Source organism: Tiliqua scincoides, chromosome 7 (assembly GCF_035046505.1).
Source record: "Tiliqua scincoides isolate rTilSci1 chromosome 7, rTilSci1.hap2, whole genome shotgun sequence".
Classification (NCBI taxonomy): domain Eukaryota; kingdom Metazoa; phylum Chordata; class Lepidosauria; order Squamata; family Scincidae; genus Tiliqua; species Tiliqua scincoides.
Window position 1 is genome coordinate 3,261,255 of NC_089827.1, and position 6,326 is coordinate 3,267,580.

Below are 6,326 nucleotides of genomic sequence, written 5' to 3' on the forward strand. Positions count from 1 at the left end.
TCCCCCAAACAAAAGTTACCAACACTTTCCCCATAATATCCCGACATATATTGTCATGAACAGAAACAACATTTTAGGCAGAAACATCATTTTTATAACTCATTCTTGAGAATAAGCAGTGTCAGGAGCTTCCACTATTTCAAATACTTATTGCTGCTTTCCATAAGCTCTTATGATTTAACCTACTGATATATTTAGGACAGAATGACAGTGTCAAACCTATTTATCTTGACCAGCCATTATTGTGATTTCTCATCAGCAGAGATACTCAAAATATGGTCTCAGATTTGTCTTTGTGGACTTCATGTTCTGAAATGACATTATATTGTTCTAACAAAGAGAAAGGTGACCAGAGAAGAGTTCAGGAGTAGTTCTGAAGGTAGCAGAACATCATTGCATCCAGTGAGATCTTTGCTGTCTTTTTGACCTGCTAAGCGATCCAGTGATAAGGCCAATAGTAAAAGCATCAAGGGTTAGCCTTGGCTTGTTCCTCTGCTATTTTAAATATATCATTCAATGATGAATTAAAGATTCATCTGGCCAAAGGGTTGGGTGGGGGTGTGTGTTAGTGTTCTATCCAAGATTTGAACTGCCTTCTATTTCAAAAGTTGTTAATTCGTGTTGTAATTACGACAGTTCTACATTTTTTGTTTTTTCAAAAGCTTTGGCACATATGAGAAAAATAGATATTTTTCCGTTATTGTCATTGCTTATGTTGATAGCCCTTCTGATATTGTTGACTGATGCCCTACTTTTTTATTAATCCTCTTTAGTCTTCTATGTACCTTGCTATTATCCTATTCAGCCTCTTTTCTCAAGATTGCAGCCATAATTTTATAATTACATTAAGCAGAGAAATGGGTCTGTAAAACCTGACATCTGTAGAAAGTTTATTTCAATATGAGTACTGTGTTTGCCTGATCCCAAGAGGAAGGAAAAGAGCCTTGTCTTGCAACATAATCTTACTATCCAAGATGCTAAATGCGGGTTATGCTGTTTATAAAATTTAGCAAACAAACCCTCTGATCCTGCCAGTTTTATGACTCTTTAGATTTATAGTGCAGTTTTAAAAGTGGGAGAAGACAGGGGGAGTTGTGAGAATAGATATCAGTGGGAGGGGGCTTTATTGCATTACATGTGCCTCTACTCCTTCACATACTAGCAAAAATTAAAGTCATAGATATGTGCAAGTGTGCTGCACTTGTATATATTTAGGAGAAGTCACTTTTCCTTGGTACAGATACTTTGGCATAGCTATTTTATCCTAATAAAAGTAAGTTTAGGTGTATAGTAAACATGGGCAGCCCAATCCTAACCTGTGCTGGGGGGATTGTGGGGCCGTATGGCCTACGCTGTGTCCAGCACCAGTCAAGAGGAGGCTGGATATCTACTCAGGGTAAGGGGAAGAGATCACTAGGAAATACCTCCCTCCTGAAAGGCCAAGGACAACAAGTTGGTCTTCAAACCTTGCCAGAAACCATCCTTGGGTCTTCTGGTAGCTGGTTCCGGTGGTGTGATGCCACAAGCAAGAAGGCCCTGCTCCTTGCTGCCATCCCCTTGGTTTCAGATGGCATCAGTACCTAAGAAGTGTCTGACCTGTATTAATACATGTTTCTGCAAGTATATTTTATACGATTGATACTGGCAGTGTAATGTGAGAATAGTAACTTTTTAAAAATTATTTGCATTTGAGGTGACTTGCAAGTTTAACTTTTCCTGTAGTGGTTCTAGATGGGCAAATGTTGGCTCTCTTTGATGTATGCTTTTGAACAACTGGGATCAACTAGCGCTTTCTAAGCTCCGCATGTAATTTTTGTGAAATCAATTACATTACTAGGAAGCATAAATCAAGGCAATTCTTAATTGTCACCTCAGGCAAATGGCTTCCAAGTAAGTGTATATAAATCATGCCCTTGTGCCATGGAAGCCTACTTTATTATGAAACTTTGAACTGCCTTTTCATTATTTTGTGCATGGCTCAATGTACGAGAGTGGCATGCCAAGATTGGTGGCCTAAGATATCTGTAGTGAGGTGTGAGAGGCAGAAGGATTTCATGCTTATGGAAGCCATTTTAATGCTAAAGTCATTCTGGGGTAAACCAGGGTCAAGGTCTGAGGTTGCATAACCCAAAAGTGACTTCTGGCCGTGCAGAAGATTGCCCTGTAGCCCTGCAAGTGGTGTGATTTTTGTAGCCTGAAGCTAGGGAAGTCCATTTTCGTACTGATTTTTACATTTTTAAATGTTTTTTAAAAGGTCACCTAGTATCCATGGATGCCACGGATTAAATCCATGGAGACCAGGCCTGTGGATAAGGCAGGTACTTAAATCTAGTGTACCCCTGCTAATTGGGCAAGAGGCACTTTTTCAAGTGGGTGCTCCTCTTTTTAGCAGGGGGAGAGTAACTGGCCCACCTCACCCCAGCGGTGTCTGTTCTAGTGGCTGTCTGCTGGTGTTCCTTTTGCATCTTTTTAGATTGTGAGCCCTTTTGGGACAGGGAGCCATTAGTTGTTTGATTTTTCTCTGTAAACCGCTTTGTGAACTTTTAGCTGAAAAGCGGTATATAAATACTGTTAATTAATAAATAATAATAATAGTGGAAAAAGAAAAATTCTGGAGTCAGGGCTGGCCCATCCCTGGGGCCAGCTGAAGCAGGCAGCAGATTTGGGGGAGGGCACCTATTTCTGTACGCCTACTTCTATTTCTGGTCACTGGCTCTCCTTCTTGTTCTACCCTGGATTGGAAAAGGAATTGGGGGACAGAAGGAGGGGAGCAGAGTACTGAGTTAGAACATTTATGAGTGAGAGGGGCAGAGGCTGGAAAATCACTGGGGAAGGGGGCAGCATTTGGTCTGCTGCCTCAGGCGTCAGGGGGTCTTGGGCCAATCCTAGCTGGAATATTTATATGTTTGGGTAACATGCTAGTTGAAACTGTAGAGAGAGAGCCCTCTCCTTGGGATCAATTGAACATCCAACTAGACTAGAGCAAGTAGATCATAGTATTTTGATACTAGCTAGATTTGGGGCACTTGGTAATGCTAGCGTTTCATCTGTGCAGTAGCACACAGAACTTTTTGTCATCTTAACATTTTTGTTAATCTTCGTAATTAGGGGCATGCCATTTTAAAACCTGATACATGCGCAATCCCACTTCTGCTCGGCTAATTTCCTAGCAAAGATCTGTTTCCCTCCATCGAGCATTTTGCTTCGTTAATTCATGCTGGTTGCTCATTAGGAGGATAAATTTGTCAATGAAACTTGCCTTCTGTGTGAATAACCGTTACTGCCCAACTATAAATGCCGAAGGAAGAGCCCCATATGGTAACCCTGAACAATTTGTGATGGCGACCCTTGGAAGGAAAGTAACTAATTTACACCCTGGAGCCTTAATTACATAGGAAACAATCTGTTAGGGAAGTTCTCTGCAGTGCACGCCATTGAAATGAAAGGCCAATTGGCAGGAAACATGTCTGTGGGCTTCAGTGGGTCTTGAACCAGAGAACCTTCCTGTGAATTGGGCCTACAACTAATTGGTTCAAGCATGCAATCAGTGATTCACTAAGCTAGATGCTGCTATCATCACAGGCAGGGTATGTTGGCCTACCAGCCAGTGGCATATATAGAGCATCTGGTAGCCAGGCCCCATAAAGTTTTAACCCCCTGTCGCTGCCACAGCCTCAGAAGTCCTTCTGGAGTCCTTAGATAGGCACTTCCAGTTTTTGGCAAAAAAACAAAACATGCCCACAATTCCCAAAAGGGGGGGAAAAAATCAGGGCCTGCTTTAAATGCCCACTTCCCTCTTGTCATATACTTCGTCACACTCCCAGTGTTTTGGGGTGCTCAGAGTTGTTGGTTCTGAACCCTAGAGCCCTCAAAGATCCCTGTTCGGTAGTACTGCCACCACCCTGTAAGAGCCAGTGTCTCAGTCCAGGGATACTGAGACCCTCTAGGCTTAACTATATCCCTTGTAGGCACTGAGCACTTTCTTTACTTAAAGTCTCAGTCCTCAAGTTACTAGTCCCCAATGAGGATTTTTGGTAGCTTGCTGAACGGCTAGGCAGGATTCTGAACCTTTGTCCCCAACAGACAATGAACCAACATGGTAGAAGGGTTTTTACTTTATTAAGTACATAGGGTTACAAAAAGTTACAAAAGGCAGCAAATGCTAGAGGCATAAAAACTTCTAGGAAACATTTCAGCATAAAACGACAAAGCTAACTGGCTATCTCTATTATTTCCTAACCCTCACCTGGGTCAGCTTCTTTTGTAGATCCTCAGTTACCTATGAGGTCACATGGTCCTGGCCTGGGGCAGGATGTGCACCCACCACCTATCTCACCAAGAGACAAGGAACAAAGACCCTGTCCTCTGGAAGTGGGGCTGGAAGCTAGCCCTCTCAGCTTTTCCCTCCCTCCTGGAGATCTACAGCTGCATTCCATCCTTGATGGGCATCTTTCTGGCTGCCTAGGTGCTACATTATCACCTTCCATTGAGTTGTAAATTCCTAGCAGCTAGGAACTGCAAGCCACTTCTGTGTTACTGTTTTAGCTTGGTTCAGGCTTTACATGTTACTAGACCTAAACTGTACATATTCATGACACTTCTCCTTCACATGACCTTCTCTAGTTGGGTCCCCTTGTGACCCCAGGAGGGTTGCAAGTAGTTTAGAAAAGGGAGAGAACCCTGAAAAACTAAAACTAAAAATAAAATATTATGTGATTAAAGTTCCCATCCAGTGGTGGCTATTGCAGCTCTGTCTGCCTGTCCATGCCCTCTTTCCTTCCCAGACCATCTGGACCACTCTGAGAGCATTCACCACCCCTTCATGCAAGGCAGGTGGGCAAGGAAAACTAGTTTACATTGGCCAGTCTACTTGAGCCAGGGTGATGGGGAATGTTGTAGTAATGCAACATTTTTTGAGCACCTCTGTGTTATAGAATTGCAGCCTAGTAAGGCATCTCTTCAGGATCCCAGAAGCTTCCTGCTTCCAAACAGCTATCGAGGTGCTTGTGTGTGTGCATGATGATGGTTTTTCCCAACTCCTTTTATTAGGAGTGGGGGGTCCAGTACCCCAAAACCATTTGTAAAAGAGGGTCCACTTTGGTGAGCTCTAACAAGTCAGATGCCTTTCTTTGTGTTCCTCCTGCTGGAGTCTGGCTCATTAATGCCTTGTCAGGCACCCCCTCCCCCCACTGTTATTTCTGTTGGGGTTTCTTACATTCCTAGAAAATCTAATGGAGTAGCAAGATGTACGATCCCCAACAGGCTTGAAAGCTCTTTATCTTCCCACTGTTTCAGATTCTTATTTCGTGCATTTTTATGTATATGTACTGTAACAACCAAAACGCACAGTTTGTACGGGTTGCTATAATGACTGCGTTGGAGTGTAACTGTGGTAGGAAGAACCTTAGAGGAGGCCCTGCAAGTTGTCATTGTAGTGTACCTAGTTTGATAGCTGCAAACTCAGAAGCACACTGATAAATACAGGGTGGGATCTAATCTTTAGAGCTGACAGTGCTTGGAACAAACTGTTAATTTGCACACTGCATTTATCTTAACACCAAAGCAACTGTTTTTTTTCCAAATAAGATTAAAGTGTAATTTTTTACTTACCGTAAAAAAAAAAGCAATAACAAGTCAAATAAGGAAACCTCTGCATTTACATGGAAAGAAACATCTGTCCTTTAAAATGCACATAATAGTTATTAAGAATATGTATATACTGCTCTTAAACAGAGTAGATCACAAAGCGGTTTACATAGAAATCAGTCAATGGTTCCCTGTCCCCAAAGAGCTCACATTCTTAAAAAAAAAAAAAATACAGAAGAGACACCAGCACTAAATATGTGCTAAATATAATAGGATACCACTTTAAAAGGTGTCTCTTTGTCCAGTTGGCAGAGGTTCTAAACTAGAACTTCAAGCTATGATGTCCCTACTTAAAACATATAAAATATGATTACTGAACATAGCAGATGTAAAGTGAGTACATGCTGCATCATGACCTACACAACATGTAATCATTTATAAATCTTCTATGATAGCAGTTCCCAAACTGTGAGCCCCTTGCACCTGTCAAAGGGCAAGTGCTGCACCCAGGCATGTTAAAAAGATCCTTCTTCATGGTGCCATCCCTGTTCCCCTGTCCCCTGCAAAGACTTACAAAGTTCTCAACTCCCCTGTAGGAGTTTGGGAATCACTCTTCTATCATCACTGAGAATCTGCATGCCCATCTGCTTTTGAACCACTCTGAGATTCAGAAAAATGCAAAATTGGTACTGTCATCACTCTGAGATGGAAGGGAGGGTAGTAGGTTGTGCTTGGAGAAT